Below are 19,245 nucleotides of genomic sequence, written 5' to 3' on the forward strand. Positions count from 1 at the left end.
ATCAATTTATTTGATATTCGTATTATACATTTATTTGTCTGACAATAAGTGCATTTCTTTGGTTTGCAGTAAACATGTTTGTTAAGCACTAGTTTGGTGCTAAGCTCTATAGATACCACGAGTGCAACATTTCTGATCCTTAAACATGAATGTGTGTTTTGAATCCATCTTACAAGAGGCAAAGTTGAATTGAGATAGGTTAACTGATTCCTGTGACTAGTTAAGGTTACAGACTAAATTTTAGCTAATTTTCAGTATGCAAGTATCAATTAATTGGTCGTTTCTTATAAACACAACCCATATCCAAAGCCAAAAACACACTTACTTGGTGTCCCTTGCTAGGTGTCCCTTTAGTCCTCAGCCTTTTAGGGCAGCACTTATTCCTCTCTTTCCCTCCCCAAAGCAAGCGTACACATGTCTAAGATTTTTCTCTAAATTTTTTACTCACACACAAAATGTAAAGTCTTGCCTGTTCTCACTTTGTATTATTGAATAGGAAGTGTTTTATGGATTAATGAAATTGAAAGATGAGTATCTACCAAATAATATAAAAGGATAGACTTCTGGTCATAAAGCTTACTGTATGCATCTCGGCAGTTGGAGTTTTAAGTATTTATGGTATTACTTGGTAGTAAATATGTCTAGTTCATGACAGCTAGGTCACGTGAGCTTTGAAAATGTGCCCAAGTTTTTGCTAATAAAGGTACTTGTAAATATATTTTGCCGAAAGAGTCGTGGGTTGCATATAGGAGTGATGTAAAAACTACCGATATCCTGCTCCACTGCAAAGCATGGCTCCCACTTCTGGGACCATTGCTACTTTCAACTCAACTACACTTGACTTTTAGGAAGTCAATCAACTAACACCCTTCCCCCAATCCCGCTGTAGGTCATCTGAGCTGAAGGTGAGTAATGCCACAGTGGGGATTTGGTTTTGTGTGGGAAAATGTTACTGTGGGAGAAATGTGTTTACTTTAAAAAGCAACACTATGAAGCACAGGCTTTGTAATAGGAAGGATTCTTGGGCAGATGAGATGGCTCAGCAAGCTGAGACTGATGTTATGAATTCAACCCAGGAACCCACGTGGTGGTAGGAAAAACCTAACTCTTACAAGGTCTTCCCTGACATCTACATTTGATATAGTATGCCCCCCAATAGTAGTTATTGTAAAAAATAATCACAAGATTTTATATCAAAACTGTTGCTACATCTGAAATAAAAAAATCATTGATTTTTACAGAAAAGTCATATTTTTCTATCAATTGATTTCTATATCTACCTCTATGTCTATAGATTTATCAATGTTCATATGTGTGTAAGGGTGTATACACACATATTTGCGGAATTAAGAAAAAGAAAAATTAGATTTTAAGTAATTAAAATTTTAACATGACCACACATCTGACTGTTCCACACTATGAAGAAAAGTAATCTTGGGGTCAAATACACTGGGGACATATTTATAAAATAATCACAGACACACATTTTGCCTTCCCTGAAAATTCTCACATAAAGCACTTGGATGTATTGAGAAGCTAGAAAGGTGAGCTAGTCACTAAGGCTGCTAGCTGCATTTCCAGAGGACCCAGGCTCAGTTCCTAGAATCCATATTGCAGCTCACAGCCATCTTTGTCTTTAACTCCAGTCCCAGGGGATCTCATGCCTCCTTCTGGTTTCCACAGGCATCAGGCACACACACACACACACACACACACACACACACACACACACACACACACACACAATGTACATAAGACATACAGGCAAACCCTCATATGCATAAAATGTTTAAAAAATAGTAATACTGAGAATTTGACTACAAGACCTTGCACAGATCCCAGCATGAGGAAGGAGAAGTAGAAACAGTGCCCCCAGCCCCAGATAAGAAGCGACTTGCAATTGATACCTGTGGTGAATCAGTTTTCTTCAGTGACATGTCATTATGTCATTGAGTACATCAACCATGCTACAGGGTAGGATCTGCGCCCAGGAAGATTCAGCCATTACAAGAGGGATTCCATTGTTTCTGTACACTTCTTATTTTTTTTTCTTTTCTGTTGTTATCTTTGATTTTTTGTCTTACTATTTTTGTTGTGGTCTTTTTGATTTGGGGATTTGCTTATTTCTCGTTTTGCTTATGAGATAGTAAGAAGCTCAGTGGGGCTGGAAGGGAAACATATCTGGGAAAAGTTGAAAGAAGAGAAGAATATATTCAAAATATACAAAATATATTGTGAAGATATTTATCTCTAAGGACTTTCTTTGGCTGTGGGATGAACATGTGACAATAGTAGAATGCTTGCCTACCATGCTTGATGTCCTGGGATCAGTTCCTAACTTGGTTATGATTTAGAAAGACAGATCTTTCTGTCCTGTTTTACCTTTATGAGTAGTTTGTAGGCTTAGATTATATTTTTTTTTCAAAAACTCACTTCATTTAGGGTTTATAAATGCTGCAATCCCCCTTTTAACTGACTGACCAGCAGTGGGGGAAAAAGAAAGTAATAGGAAAGGGGTATTGAGGATCTTTTTAGAAGTAAGTTCTTGGGGCAATTTCATACTTTGTTGTCAGGATGATAGCTGTCCAGTGCAATAGCACACACCAAACACAAATCAGTAGCAGCTGCACAATCCAATAGAAACAGCAAAGCTCTGTCGAATGGACAGGAGTCAGAAGATGCAGCAAGAATAAATAAGAAACCCACAAGAAGTTCTTGGGCACACTTCACTCTACAAAGTCAAGGAAGACCAGTAAAGACCAGTGAAGCATTGCACAGTGTAGTGATGTAAAAGCATCCTCTCACTGTTTGTGGGGTTCCAATTATATTCTTTCTAAACATCACACACCCTCTCAAGTGTCTCCTTTCAGCAAAACATCACATGCCCTCTTATAAGACAGCTACAAAAAAAATCACCTGACACAAATGAGTTGTTAAAGAAACCAGAACTTTCCACTTCAGTAGTTCATAGTATGAAATGTTTGCATCTGCTCATGTTGCTTGTACATCACATTTGGACTCCAAAGAGAAGAATCTCAGAGCTTAGAAATTTCTATTTCAAACAGGAAAACAAAACTGAAAACCAAGGGGCTGTGTGATGGCTCCATAGGTAACATGCTTGCTGTGCCAGCATGCCAGCACACTGGCACGGCCTCCATTCCGTCTCCAGAACGCACACAGAAGAGCTGGGCATGGTGGTATAGGCCTGTAGCCTCAGAACCAGGAGGGCACAGACAGGAGGAGCCTTGGGACTCCTTGGCCAACCAGCCTAACCAAATCAGTAATCTCTAGGTCAGCGACAGATTATATCTCAAAACATTAAGTGGAGAGTAATTGAGGAAGACATGTTACAGTGACCCCTGACCCCTAGGCACACATGCACCTGCACAAATATGGGCACACACACAAAGTAAAACTAAGTGGAATTGTGATGCTATGATTCCTGCCATGTCAAGTCAGAAGAGACAAGGAAGACAGACAGGGCATTGGTGCTCTCATGTCCCACCATTCCCTTCTGCACTAAAATGCTACAGACTTTGCATCCACATCTCTCCATCAGTATGAGAAGAGCACCAAGAAGCTTCTCTAGTTTCTCGTGGCTTGGTAATGTGGGCAGATCCACAGCTGGCCCTAGAAACTGGTGCTGAGAACATTTCGCTGTCATCTAGAGCTGAGGAAGCCATTGGAGGGTTTGTGAACTCAACCCCATTCCCACTTGGAAATCTAATATGATAGAATATGTTGGTCAACAGCAAAGGATGAGTTTGTGGGATAGAACTGGAGTGTTTTATCTAAACCACAGTGTATGGCATGGTGTTCTCCACACTTACACACATGTCCTCAAATCACATGAACTAAAGAGTGAAAGTAAACAGTTACTTCTCCACTGAGCTGAACCAGGAAAACTATTTGGTCCATGCTTAGTCCTCAAATGGCTCTCTCTCCCTCTCCCTCTCCCTCCCCCTCTTTCCCTCCCTCTTTCTTTCTCCCTCTCCCTCTCCCTCTTCCTCTCCCTCTCCCTCTCCCTCTCCCTCTCCCTCTTCCTGTGGCCCCTGGAAGCCAGGGATTATGTGAGATATCTTCCTTAATCAATCTACACCTAGGGGTTTTTGTTTGTTGTTTGTTTGTTTGTTGAGACAAAATCTCTCACTGAATCTGGAGCTCCCCAAGTACAATAAACTGGCTTCCCAGAGATCCTTCTTGTACAGCCACCTTCCTAGTGCTGGGATTATTGGGTACCACCACACTGGAATTTTATGTAGATTCTGGGGATTAAACACGGGTTTTTAATCTTGCAGAGCAAGCTTCTAACTGACTGGTCCATCTTTTTAGCTTCTCTAGTAGTTTTCAAATTTTGACTTTCATATCTATATAAATATTAAACAGGTAACAAATTATGGAAGTAAACTAATAGGGTCAAGGTGTCAAGACAATAGACATATTTCATTTTTGTTCTGCCAGATGGAAGACAAGAACATTTATTACTGAACAATGTATTAATGCATAAAGTAAATCTTGTGACAATCATTTGCATTTACAATTTTACATTTATGCTTGAATCTATATATTACTAAATGTTTGTGTTTAAATATTCATTTTTCATTTTAAACTTGTAAATATGCTGTGTATACTCATTTTCTATTTACTTGAAGATTTAAATGTTAAAAAGTTGTAGAAGGATAAAGAGAAAAAAGTGAAAAAGGAAGGACTTACTCAGACACTTTTCAGGGGATGTAAGTTCATCTCTGTTGGTGTGACCTAAAAATGCAGCTTTGGGGAAAAGGAGTTTATTTCAGCGTTCAGTGCCAGGTTACGGAAGTCATGGCAGGAACTTGAATCAGCTATTCACATCATGCCCACAATGGAGAGCACAGGACAAGGTGTGCATGCATGTTCACTTGCTCGCTTTCTCATTCCCAGTTCTAATTTTTCCATTGCCCCTAGGCAGCTCAGGTCTCCCGCCTAGGGAATGGTGCCTCCAACTGTGGTCTGGATCTTCCCATGTGAATTAACTCAATCAAGCCAATCCCCTATGAATATATGATCAGTCCAGCCAGTACAGACAATTCCTCACTGATGTGCTTCCTAGGTAATTCTAAGTCATAACAAAAATGACAATGAAAACTAGCCATCATACATGTGATGGAGAAAATCCTATCTTAGTCACTAAGTTAACCTTCCTGCCCTTCCCTTTCACATTTCTGGGGCACACATTTCCTCTCTTCCTCCTAAGTTTCTAAAGCACATGGACCCATACTTCCTTATGCTTAGCTACTTTGATCCTTGCATCAGGTTAAAAATAAATAAATAAATATAACCCTGTTTTTTTTTTTTTTGTCTCTTTGCCCTTTATTACCTCATAGTTACTTTTGCCATTATTTTGACAAGACACCTCAAGTAAGTAAAGTAAAGTCATTCATTCATTCATTCATTCATTCAGTCAGTCAGTCAGTCAGTCAGTCAGTCAGTAAGTAAGTAAGTAAGTGATAGTTTATTTTAGCTCAGAGTTTGAAGGCACAATCCATCGTAGTGTTTTAAAGTGTGGGGCAAGGGTGTGAGGCCATTGGTCACATGGCATCTGCTGTCAGGAAACAGAAAGTGATGGATGTTGGTGCTCATTTTACTTTTCCTTCTTATTCAGTCTATACGCCCCAGCCCATGGGACAGTACCACCCATATTCAGAGTGTATCTTCCCACATCACTTAATCTAATGCAAAAACTCCCTCACACACTTGGCCAGAGGTTTGTTCCCACAATGATTCTAAATTGATTTGACAGTAATTTTTTTTACTCTTGAAAATCTATTTATTTCTACTATATATTACATGATTTGTTTTTTTTTAACTTTAATCCTAATGTATTTGTTTATTTATTTACACTTATTTACTTTACATTCCTCTAATTGCCCCCTCCTGGCCACCCCACCACACACACAATCCTTCCAGTCCACCTCCCCCTCTCTTTTCAACAAGTTGGGGTGCCCCTGGGTATCCTCCACCCTGAAACTTCAAGTCTCTGTCAAGCTAGGTGTTTCCTTTTCCATTCAGACCAGACAAGATAGCTCAGCTAGAAGAACAGGTAACAGCTTTTGGAATAACCTCCATTCCAGTTGTTTGGGGTCCACATGAAGAACAAGCTGCTTACATATCTGTACCATCTGTTACATATGTGTAGGAAACCATAGGTCCAGCCATAGGTCCTGTGTATGTTCTTTGGTTAGTAGTGCATACTCTAAGAACCCCAAGAGTCCAGGTTAGTTGACTCTGTTGGTCTTCCCGTAGAGTTCCTATTCCCTTAGGGGCCATAATCTTTCCTTCTTCCATAAGAGTCCCCAAACTCCATCCAGTGTTTGGCTGTAGGTGTCTACACCTGTTGACAGTAAAAATTAACTATCATAACAGATAGTCCTGTTTACACTTTAGACTAAGCACGTCATCTTCTCTGAACACCTGAGATGTGCCTCCTTTTATTCTGTTCCATCTTGCTCAAGGTACTCCAACATATGCTTCTACAGCTCTTACTGTTCGGGGCACCCTGACTTTGTCTTTGCCAAAGCACTGAGATGACTTGGTAAGTTGGCCGTGCTGAATTACGATTTGCTTTGAACCAGGGATTCTTCTTAACTATCTGTTCCAGAAGCTTGGTCAGTTCATAGTATAAATTTTGGACTTGATCAATGTTGTTTAACTCCATAAACTAGTTGGAATAAGTTATTCTGATTCGCTTCTTCTCCTCTCTTTAGTCTCTCTGATTCACAAAGGTGGGTCAGGTATCTATCCCTCATCTCCACCCCTAACCCTTGGTGCACTGGAGACCCTAAAGATATTTGTTGAATGAGTGAATGAAGGTACTGTGACCCCAACTTTTCACTCAAGTTACAGCATACTATACAAATGAGAACAGAAAATTTTCATCTGTAAAAGCCATGGTTGTCGTTGGTATTGTTATTATTTACAAGTTTTTTATCTTTAAATTCACTGCCAAAAAACACTATACATTTTTTTCTTTGTTAGTTCCCAAAGAAAACAACTGCTGGAGCCTAAAAAGGAAATATATCTAAGGGTAAGAGTAGCAGACAAGTCAAAAAGCTTGCAGATGTTTCCAGCAAAAGGTCTTAGGAAAAAAAAAATCAAGGATATGTAACCCAGGCAGAAGAAGTCCCTTCCTGGTGCTATCTTGTTCATTCATTGTCACGGCCATGTGTGAATTTTTTACATGGTCAGTGACACATTTATTATTATGGTCATCAATTCACTCATGGACATGACTATGCATTCATTTCACATAGTCATTCATTCACTCACTCATTCTCGTGTCCAATTGTTCATTCAGATTGTCATTTATCCATTCATTCATGTATATATCCATATGGTCATTCATTCACTCACTCATTCTCACGGCCAATTGTTCATTCAGACTGTCATTTATCCATTCATTCATGTATATATCCATATGGTCATTCATTCACTCACTCATTCTCGTGTCCAATTGTTCATTCAGATTGTCATTTATCCATTCATTCATGTATATATCCATATGGTCATTCATTCATTCACTTATTCTCACGGCCAATTGTTCGTTCAGACTGTCATTTACTCATTCATTCATGTATGTATCTATCTGGCTATTCATTCATTTATTGTCTTTCAACAAACTTGTGTTGAGCATCTTCCCTAGGTTAAGTGGATCTCCATGCTAGCTGTCAGGGAATGAAGGTGAATAACTGACAACATTTTCCTCTAAGATTTCAGGCCCTAACTGACAAAAGTTGACCAACTACTTCAATGCTATGAGACAGGTGCTAAGGTAACGCAGAATGTGAGCAAGGACAAGGCCAGAGTCATTGCTACAAACACTTCTTTTACTTTATAGAGTGTGAAAGCCTGTGTTCATGTGACTTTGACTGAAAGGATGAAGCCAGTAGGTCTGCAGGTGAATATTAGAATTGTTAACCCATGTCAAGAAAATAGCAATCATAGGTCTGTTATAATCTGTGTATGTATATGTGCATGGATATGCATGTGTGTGTGTGCCTGTATGTGTGCCTGTGTGTGTGCTTGTATGTGTGTGTGTGTGTGTGTGTGTGTGTGTGTGTATGTGTGTAACAGAGGTCAACCTTTGGTGTCATTCCTCAGGCACTATCCCTTTTTTTTCTTTTTAAAGAAAATTTTTCTTGTAGCTGGAACTCTTCCTTGTAGGTTAGGCTAGTTGGCAATGGAGCCCCAGGAATCCCCTCTGTCTAGATCCCAGTGTTAGGATTGCAAGCACACACCAACTCCAGCTTTTCTGCTTGTTTCCTATGGATTCTGAGTAGTAAATGCAGATCATCCTATTTGCAAGAAAAGTGCTTAATGACTGAGCCATCTCTTCTGCCCTATTCATGAAAGTCTTAAGTCCCCCAAGCCTAAGGATAGACCATGCCATTAAAACCTTCATATCTTCACATATACATGAGTCATATGAAAATCCTACATAAAGGTAGGTTCAATTCAGAGGATTTGAGGTCGAGACTTGAGCTTTTGCATTTCTAAGTTCCCGGTTTAGGGCAGTATTGAAGGACACCAGACCTAGCAAGAGCACTAGGTTGCTATACTGGCAGTGAGGCATGCCTGAACCCTAGTCCCAGCAGTTACCACCATTGGGTTCTTGCTGAATTGCTCTGGCTTCCTGTTCCACAGAGTGCAGTGTCTGTGATGAAGAATAATGCTGTCTCACTTGTGCTGTAAGGATTGAAGAAATGTCTGGACTCTCCTCAGAATGTAATACTACTCAGTGGATTTCCACTCTTTCTCCAAATGTGCTTGGAGACTTTCTTAAATATTTCTAAATATGTCTAATTCTTCTCTCTTTCCCTCTCCTCCTGATTCCCTTCACTAGTGTGTTTGCACATGTGAACATGTGTGCATAGGCGTACTGCAACTGTGTGTGTGTGTGCATTGTATGTATGTGTGCTATATGTTTTCCCTGGCTTCTTATGCGGGTGCTGGAGACTGAATTCATATCCTTGTGCTTGTATGGCAAGCATCTTATCTACTGAGGTATCTTCCTGGTCCAATATGTGAATTATTCTGTACACATCAGAACCCCATTTCCTCCAGGTCACTACCTTCTGTGTTCCCTCCATGTGGGCTGTGGTGCTGGGTTTTCTTTTATTCCAAGCACCTCTCAATTTAATATCAGATGCTGTTCATGAGCTAGATGGCTTGTTTATCTGAGTTATTAATGAAGTTGTTAAGTGAGGTTGGAAGGGGGAGCCAGAGGCATCCTGCTCTCTACCTCTCCATAAATCACCACCCGGAGCAGAGACAGCTTCTGTCGCTTGTCAGGTCCTATCACCCTACTTATCTCAGTGAATGGGAATGAAGTTCATGATTAAAGTTTCATGAGATGCCACGTTGCGCATTCTCTAAGCCTTGGGTCATATTTGTCCATGGCTTGCTTTTCTGTCTTTTCATCTTGCCATTTTATCACAAAATAGCACAGGGTACACCTTGCATTATGAGGTTTCTCCAAAGGCACCCCATTACCAGTTCCTGAGAAGCTGTTATCGCTTGGATGTTAAACAGTCTGCTTTCCAGTCTCAGGCCTCCAGCTGACAGGCAGCCAGATGTCTCTGCATAGTCTGTATCCCTTTTGCCTCCATAATAAATCTGGTGGCTGTATGCCTAAGAACCCGTGTATTCACGCTGCCAGACCAGGTCACCATGCTCCCACATTTGTTCTCACACGGACGCCTTCCCCACAGTAAGCCATTTCCTCTAGAGCCATAAGAAGAGCTTTTCTTCAAGCACAGCATCTTGGAACTACGTGTTTCAAGGCAGCAGCACAGCAGGCCCATTTTCTCTGGGAAATAACAATGTAAGTTTCCACACCTCAGGGCTCCCTAGCATGCGAATACATGTATATACACGATAAAATCATGACATATGCATGCCCCAGACCCCTCTGTGTTATTCAGGATCCATACCTCAAATAGCCAGAACTACAAACTCTTGAAACACTAATGGGACCCTACGGAAAAGATTTGTGCCACAGAGCGAGCACCCTAATGTGCTGTGTGGGTATCTGCCAGGCTTGTCTTATAAAGAGAGAACACCCTCTTCTGCATGAGGGAAGAATTAATATAGATGAAGCCCTTAGGTGTGCGTATGTAGGGAAGCTTCTCCTTGAACAAGAGGCAGGGGTTGTGTAGAAACAACTGCTGTGCGGTGTGCAGTTGGAGATGCTACAAAAGCTGGAAAGGGGAGAACTGTTGACTGAGAGGCACGCTCTTCCCATCCGCAGAGCCAGGAATCCCAGGACAAAGTGCTTCCTATCCTTTATCAAACTGCCTTCAATTCAGAAAAAGAAACAAAAATAGACTTTTAAAAAATTTAGCTAAAATTCTGAAAGGGAGTATCTGGCTATAGCTTCTCATTTTTACATACATGATCTTTCTCACAACGCTTCTGTCACAAACCTATGTATGAATACATATGTTCTCACATGCTACCCACATGTGCACATACATACATGTGAAAGTGCACACAAATCTCTGATCTATAAAGTACTTGCTTATATGTTTGTGAATAAACAAAGATATTATTAATACCCACATCCAGACATATGCATACATATGGAACACATATGAACCTCTGCTGTTATTTATAATAGACACAAGTTGCTTGTCATTTTTGATTAATTAAACCATTTACAATTCCATCTCTTTAGCATATGAGCTGCATTTTAACAGTTACAGTGGTTGTACATGCTACCACCATAAACAGCACACATATTAAACATTTTCACTATCACAGAACATTCCACTGGCCAACGGTGGCCTGTGTGGCCCATGCCTCCCAATGAACCCTTAGGCAATCTGTCTTTGCTATTTGACCACTTGGAGGAACAAATAGGTACAATTTCTGCAAGTGTGTGTTTTGTCATTCTTCAACTTCTTCAATGATTTTCTATTGACTTAAGATTAAGTCAAAATAAATTTCTTGTCTCGCACTCTAATCCATACATTTGCCATACATTTTAATTTATAAAAACAGTAAAGAGAAAAACAATACTATATAAATTTGAGATGAGAACATTTTCTGTATAAAAACAAAAGATACACAGGCTTACCGCATAAGAATTTCAAATTCCTAAGAGATAAATATTAAAATAGCAACAAAATGGGAAATTTCTTAGCATATGTGACTAGTAAGAAAGTAAAATTTTCTTTCTATCTCTTTTTACTAATTTTTTTTCCAGACAGGATCTCAGTATGTAGTTCTAGCTGGATAGAGAGTTACACCTTCTTTTGTCCCTTAAGTGCTGAGACTAAAGGCATGTGTCACTAGTAGTTAGTAAAAATTTTAATACATAAAAATTATCAAAAATCACCATGAGGCTGAGGCTGGAGCTCAATGGTATGGTCCTTCCTAGCCATATGAATCATGTCCTCAGAACAATTCTCTTTTTGATGGATAGACTTGTCAATTTAAAACAACCTACAATCACCAGGGAAGAAAGTTTCAATGAGAAATTGTCTAGATAGGGTCTCATGTCTGCAAGAGACTGACTTAATTAAGTTAGTTGATGTAGGAAGACATCCTACTGTGGGGGGCACCAATCCCTACATACAGGGTCCTGAGCTGAATAAAGATGGAGAAATGTTGAGAACGAGCAAGAAGAACACACAGGCACCCATTTCCTCTATGCACTTGACTGTGAATGTGACTGACTAGCTGTTTCAAGCTCCTGCCTTGACTTCCTAATAATGGTGGACTGTGACCTGGAATTATAAGCTGAAATAAACCCTTTGTCCACAAGTTTCTTTTTGTCTGGATTTTTTTTTTTTTAGTCACAGCAACAGAAATGAAATGAAAACACACACTCTCCCATAAGAGAAAAGAGAAACAATTGGCTTTTAAAAATATTCACATAAAAAGACGAGTGGAAGATTAGGAGTAGTTCAGAGAATTGAGACTTTTTTTTTCATTCATTAAATCAATGTAAGCTTACAATGAGTCAAAAAACTACAATTAAACAAGAGAAAGAGGTTTTCCACCTCAGAATCTGATAAGGATTTTAAAATGTCTTTGTAATTAGTGTTGACAAGATTCAGGAGAAACAGACACATTCAACCTTGGCGTTCTTAATTATAATTTATGTAGCCCATATAAAGAGGGCCCTTTGGCAGCTTCAACCAAAATGTTAAACATATATACATTTTAACCAGCTATTCTGGTTTCAGAAATTTATCCCACAGCAGTGCCCAGACAAATGCATACAGATTTATGTGCCTGGATATTTATGATAGCATCGTTTATACATGTGAAAAACAGACACATATAAAAGTTTGCCAACAGGTGACAGACATGTAGGTGATTCAATGTTGGGTGCTTTTTCAAAAACAGCTTTGTATTGCTAGCATAGTGCATTGTTCAATCAAAAGTCCAAGACACAAAAGGATTTTGAAGGCACCCATCCTGTGCATTAATATCCGGATACCAGTTAACCTTTATTGTCAGTTCGACAGGAAATAGCAACCTAAGAATCTGGTATGTGCATCTGTGAGGGAGCTCCCAGAGAGGGGAGAATGCCTGCACTAGATATGGGTGGCCACTGTTTTGGCTGCAGAACCTTTGGGAGTTCAATGGGAGAAATGGGACAGCCAGGGGAGTGTTTGCCTTCCCCTTTCATTTGCTCGCATGCCTACATTATGTGAGCTGCTTCACATGAGCAGAGCAGATCCTTCCATTCTGTGAAGGACAGTGGCGAGAACAGCAACGACTGCACTGTGTATGTATATACGCAAAGATATCACACATGAAGGGTTACCACAAACTTTTTCTGCTCTGACTGCTCCATTTGTTGTCTCATGGAACTCCACCTAGACCTAAGCTGTAGGAAACACTGCTACCTGTATTTTACCAAGAATTGTCATATTGTATAAAGAAATCACTACCACAAATTCGTGTGGTTCAAAAATAGAAGCGTCGCTATTGGATTCCTGACCTTCCTCCAAGACTATTCACTTTGTCCTGCCCAAAAGTGTGCATGCATGTTTGTATGTTTAATCATGTCACTATGTGAATGCATGCACATTCCTACACGTATCTATATGTATGTCATTAGTGTATCTGTGCAAATGTACATGGTACATGCACGTATATCATGAATGTGTGCATATGTTTATATATGATACAAGGTATGCATTTAAGTATATGCATGCATTTGGTGTATGCATCTGTGTACATGTGTATACATATATGGGTAAATACATTCTTTTTTCCTTTTTATTGGATATTCTATGTATTTTCATTTCTGATGAAATTATTCTCTTTTCTCCAATCTCCTCCCCTGTCCCCCACTCATTGCCTCCATGAAGGTACTCCCTCTCCCAACCACCCTCTCCCACCTCACCCCTACACTTGGAAAATGAGGCTTTGCTGGACCAAAGTCCTCTCCTCTCATTGATGCCAGAGAATATCCCGTGCTGCATATGCACCTAGAGCCATGGTTCTCTCCATGCGAACTCATTGGTTAATGTTTTAGTCCATAGGAGCTGTGGTGGGTTTGGTTATTAATACTTTTGTTCTTCCCATGAGGTTGCAACCCCTTTCAGCTCCTTCAGTCTTTTCTCTAGTTCTTTCATTGGGGTCCTTGTGTGCAGTCTGATGGTTATCTGCAAGCATCCTCCTCTGTATCAGTATGCCTCTGAGAGAGCCTCTGAGGAGGCATCCATATCATGTTCTGCCGGTACTCAGTACTTGGCATCAGCAATAGTGCTTGGGTTTGGTGGCTGAATATGGGAAAGATCCCCAAGTGAGGCAGTCTTTGAATGATCTTTTCTTTAATCGCTGCTCCTCTATTTGTCTAATTATTACCTCCCATGACCGTTTTGTTCTCCCATCTAAGAAACACTGAGGCCACCTTCTGGCCTTCCATCCCCTTGAGCTTCATAATTTCTGGGAATTGTTTCTTGGGTATTCAGTGCTTTGGGGGCTAGTATCCACTTATCAGTGAATATATGAGTGTCCTTTTTGTGACTGAATTACATCATTCGGGATGATAGCTTCTAGTTCCATCCATTTGCCTTGAAATTTCATAAAGGTATTGTTTTTAATAGCTGAGAATTACTCCATTGTGTAAATGTAACACACTTTCTGTATCTATTCCTCTGTTGAAGGACATCTGGGTTCTTCCCAGATTCTGGATATTATAAATAAATCTGATGTGAACATGGTGAAAAATGTATCCTTGTTATATGTTGGAGCATCTTTTAGGTATATGCCTAGGAGTGGTATAGCTGGGTCTTCAGGTTATGTCCAATGTTCTGAGGAACCGCCAGAACGATTTTCAGAGTGGTTGTACCAGCTTACAACCCCACCAACAATGTAGGAGTGTTCTTTATTCTCCACATCCTTGCCAGAATCTGCAGTCATCTGAGTTTTTGATCTTAGACATGAGGTGGAATCTCAGGGTTGTTTTGATTTGCATTTCCCTGATGCCTAGGGAGGCTGAACATTTTTTTAAGTGCTTCTCAGTCATTTGTTGTTCCTCAGGTGAGAATTCTTTCTTTAGATATGTACCCTATTTTAATAGGATAATTTGATTCTGTAGAGGTTAACTTCTTGAGTTCTTTGTATATATTGAATACTAGCCCTCTATCAGATGGAAGATTGGTAAAAATTTTTAGCCAATCTGTTGGTTGATGTTTTGTTCTTTTGACAGTGTCCTTGGCCTTACAGAAGCTTTGCAATTTCATGAGGTTCCATTTGTTGATTCTTGGTCTTAGAGCATAAGCCATTGGTGTTCTGTTCAGGAAATTTTCCCCTGTGCTAATGTGTTCTAAGTTTTTCCTATTTTCTGTTCTATTCATTTCGGTGTACCTGGTTTTATGTGAAAGTCTTTGATCCACTTGGACTTGAGCTTTGTACAAGAAGATAAGAAAGGATCAAATTTGCATTCTTCTGAATACTGAATGAACCAGCACCATTTGTTGAAGAGGATGTTCTTTTTCCATTGAATGTTTTTAGCTCCTTTGTCAAAAATCAAGTGACACTGAGAGAGAGAGAGAGAGAGAGAGAAAGAGAGAGAGAGAGAGAGAGAGAGAGAGAGAGAGAGAGAGAGAGTCTGTGTATTCAGTTCTGGGTCTTCAATTCTATTCTATTGATCAACCTGCCTGTCTCTGTACCAATACCATGCAGTTTTTATCATAATTGATCTGTAATACAGCTTGAAGTCAGGGATGGCAATTCCCCCAGAAGTTTTTTGGTTGTTTTTTTTTTTTTTTTTTTATTGTTGAGAATAGTTTTTGCTATTTTGGTTTTTTAATTATTCCAAATAAATTTGCAAATTGCTCTTTCTAACTCTATGAAGAATTGAGTTGGAATTTGATAGGGATTGCATTGAATCTGTAGATTGCCTTAGGCAAGATGGCCATTTTTACTATGTTGATCCTTCCAATCCATGGGCATGGAAGATCTTTTTATCTTCTGAGGTCTTCTTCAATTTCTTCCTTCAGAGACTTGAAGTTCTTGTCATACAAATCCTTCACTTGCTTGGTTAGGGTGACACCAAGGAATTTTATATTTTTTGTGACTACTGTGATTCTCTAATTTTTTTCAGCCTGTTTATTCTTTGAGTAGAGGAAGGCTACTGATTTGTTCAAGTTAATTTTATATCCAGCTACTTTTCTGAAATTGTTTATCAATTGTAGAAGTTCTGTGGTGGAATTTTTGGGGTCACTTAAGTATACTATCAGATTATCTGCAAATAGTGCTATTTAGACTTCTTCCTTTCCAATTTGTATCTTTTTTTTACCTTTTTTTGCTGTCTGATTTCTCTGGCTAGTAATTCCAGTGCTATATTGAATAGGTAGGGAGAGAATGGGCAGCCTTGTCTAGTCCCTGGATTTAGTGGGATTGCTTCAGGTTTCTCATTGTTTAGTTTGATGTTGGCTACTGGTTTGCAGTATATTGATTTTACTATGTTTAATTATAGGTTTGAATTCTTGGTCTTTCCAAGACTTTTAACATGAAGGGCTGTTGAAGTTTCTCAATTGTTTTTTCAGCATCTAAAGAGATAATCATGTATTTTTTTCCTTGAGTTTGTTTATATAGTGGATTATGTTGATAGATTTTTTTTATTGCATCATCCTTGCATCCCTGGAATGAAGCCTATTTGATGATGCTGGATGATTGTTTTGATGTGTTCTTGGATTCAGTTTGCAAGAACTTTATTGAGTATTTTTCATCTATGCTCAAGAGGGAAATTGGCCTGAAGTTCTTTTTCTTTGTAGGTTCTTTGGTTTAGAAATGAGCATAATTGTTGTTTCAAAGAACAAGTTTGGTAGTACACTCTCTGCTATTTTGTGGAATATTTTGAAGAGTATTGGTATTAGGTCTTTTTCGAAAGTCTGATATAATTCAGCACTAAACCCATCTGGTCCTGGACTTTATTTGGTTGGGATGCTTTTGATGACTGCTTCTATTTCTTTCGGAAATATGGGGCTGTTTAGATAATTTATCTGATCCTGATTTAACTTTTGTACCTGATATCTGTCTAGAAATTTGCCATTTTCTCTAGATTTTCCAGTCTTGTTGAATAAAGGCTTTTGTAGTAGAAACTGATGACTCTTTGAATGTCTTCAGTTTTCTGTTGTTATGTATTTCCTTTCATTTCTGACTTTGTTAATTTGGATACTCTCTCTGTGCCCTCTCATTAGTTCGGCTAAGAGTTTATCAAACTTGTTGATTTTCTCAAAGAACCAGCTCCTGATTTTGTTGATTCTTTGTATAGATATTTTTATTTCTATTTGGTTGATTTCAGCTCTGAGTTCGACTATTTCCCACCATTTATTTCTCTTGAGTGTATCTGCTTCTTTTTGTTCTAGAGCTTTCAGATGTGCTATAAAGCTGTTAGTGTATGCTCTCTCCAGCTTCTTTTGGAGGCACTCAGAGCTATGAGTTTTCCTCTTAGCACTGGTTTCATTGTGTCCCATAAATTGACTATGTTGTGCCTTCATTTTCATTAAATTCTGAAATGTCTTTGATTTCTTTCTTCATTTTTTCCTTGACCAAGTTATCATGGAATAGAGCATTGTTCAGCTTCCATGTGTATATAGGTTTTTTGGTTTGTTGTTGTTGTTGTTGTTGTTGTTGTTGTTGTTGTTGTTGTTGTCATTGAAGACCAGCCTTAGTCCATGGTGATCTGATAGGATGTATGGGATTATTTTGATGTACTTTTCTGTTGAGACCTGTTTTGTGACTATAAGGTCAATTTTGGAGAAGGTACCATGAGATGCTGAGAAGAAGGTATATTCTTTTGTTTTAGGATGACATATTCTGTAGATATCTGTTATATTCACTTGGTTCATAACTTCTGTTAGTTTTACTGTGTCTTTGTTCAGTTTCTGCTTCCATGATCTGTCCGTTGATGAGAGTTGGGTGTTGAAGTCTCCCACTAGCATTGTGTGTGGTGCAATATTTGCTTTGAGCTTTAGTAAAATATCTTGCATGAATGCGGGTGCCCTTATATTTGAAGAATAGATGTTCAAGATTGAGAATTCAAATATGATAGCTTTTACCTTTGATGAGTAAAAAGTGTCCTTCCTTATCTTTTTTGATGACTTTTGGTTGAAAATTAATTTTATTCAGTTTTAGAATGGCTACTCCAACTTGTTTCTTAGGACCATTTCTTTGGAAAGGTTTCTTTTCAACATTTTACTCTGAGGTACTGCCTGTCTTTGTGGCTGAGATGAGTTTCTTGTATGTAGCAAAATGCTTGGTCCTGTTTACATATCCAGTCTAATGGTCTTAAGTCTTTTTATTGAGAAATTAAGTCCATTGATGTTAAAAGATATTAATGAATACTGATTGTTGTGTCCTGTTAGAATTATGTTTCTGTGTCTTTCTTCTTTTGGTTTTGTTGCAAGGGAATTATTTTTTTGCTTTTCCTAGGCTGTAGTTTTCCTCTGTGTGTTGGGAAAGTGTGGTGTTATTCCGAACGGTCTGCCTTTATAGGTTATTTGTCCTTTTTCCCTTACTTCTTTTAGTATACTTTCTTTGTTTTGAACATTTGGTGTTTTGACTATTAGGTGTTGGGAAAAATTTCTTTTCTGGTCTAATCTATTTGGAGGTCTGTAGGCTTTCTGTATGTTAATCGTTATCCTTTTCTTTAGGTTAAGAAATTTTTCTTCTATAATTTTGTTGAAGTTATAAATTTGTTGAAGACTCTCTTCCAGTTGGGAGTCTTGCTCTCTTCTACACCTATTATCCTAAGGTTTGGTCTTCTCTTTGTGTTCTAGATTTCCTGGATGTTTGAGGTTAGCAGGTTTTTAATTTTTACATTTTCTCTGACTGTTGTGTCAATGCTTTCTATGTTATCTTCTGCCCCTGAGATTGTCTCTTTCATCTCTTGTATTTTGTTGGTTTTGCTGTGTCTATGACTCCTGACCTCTTTCCTAGATTTTTTTTTATCCCCAGGGTTGTCTCTTGTAAGTGTTTTCTTTATTTTTTTTCATTTCTGTTTTCAGGTACTGGATCGTTTTGTTCAATTCCTTCATCAAAATCAATTTGCTTGTGTTTTCTTGTGTTTTTGTAAGGGCCTGTACTTGTTTTTCTGTGTTCTCCTTTATTTTTAAGAGAGTTATTTATTTGCTTCTTGAGGCCCTCTATCATCAGCATGAGGCGCTATTTTAAGTTCAAATCTTGTTTTTCTGGTGTGTTTGAATATACACTACTTGCTGTGGTAGGAGAACTGGATTCTGATCTTGCCAGGTTATCTTTGTTTCTGTTGCTTAGGTTCTTGCAGTTGCCTCTTGCCATTTTCTTATTTTTGATGTTAGTTGATCTTGTTGTCTCTGAATAGAGCTTGTGTTTCCCGTGAGTCTGTGGGACCTGGGCTCCAGAGTGAGATGAGTCCTATGTGGTCATCTCTCTATGGGCAGGCTGTGATGGTGATGGGCTGGCTCTAGCTCTGGGTGCAGGTGGAGGCCTGAAGTGCGCAGACCAAAGCAGTATAATACCTGCGCCCTGAGAGTTTCCGGAGGTCTCTCCCCAGATAGTCAGTGGAGAAAGAATGTGGACTCATCCGTGGGCTCAGTAGGGAGAGCACTCCTGCATCTCCTCTGTGTGCTCAGTTCTCTGCAGGTAGGCCCAGAGTCCTGATGGCAGTGTGCCTGTTCTGCCTGTGGCTCTGGGAAGAGATGCAGGCTGGACCAAAGAGATACATTTAAATTTGGTCCGTGTTAAAATTTGAGAAAT

This window comes from Micromys minutus (assembly GCF_963924665.1).
Source record: "Micromys minutus genome assembly, chromosome: 6".
Lineage (NCBI taxonomy): Eukaryota > Metazoa > Chordata > Mammalia > Rodentia > Muridae > Micromys > Micromys minutus.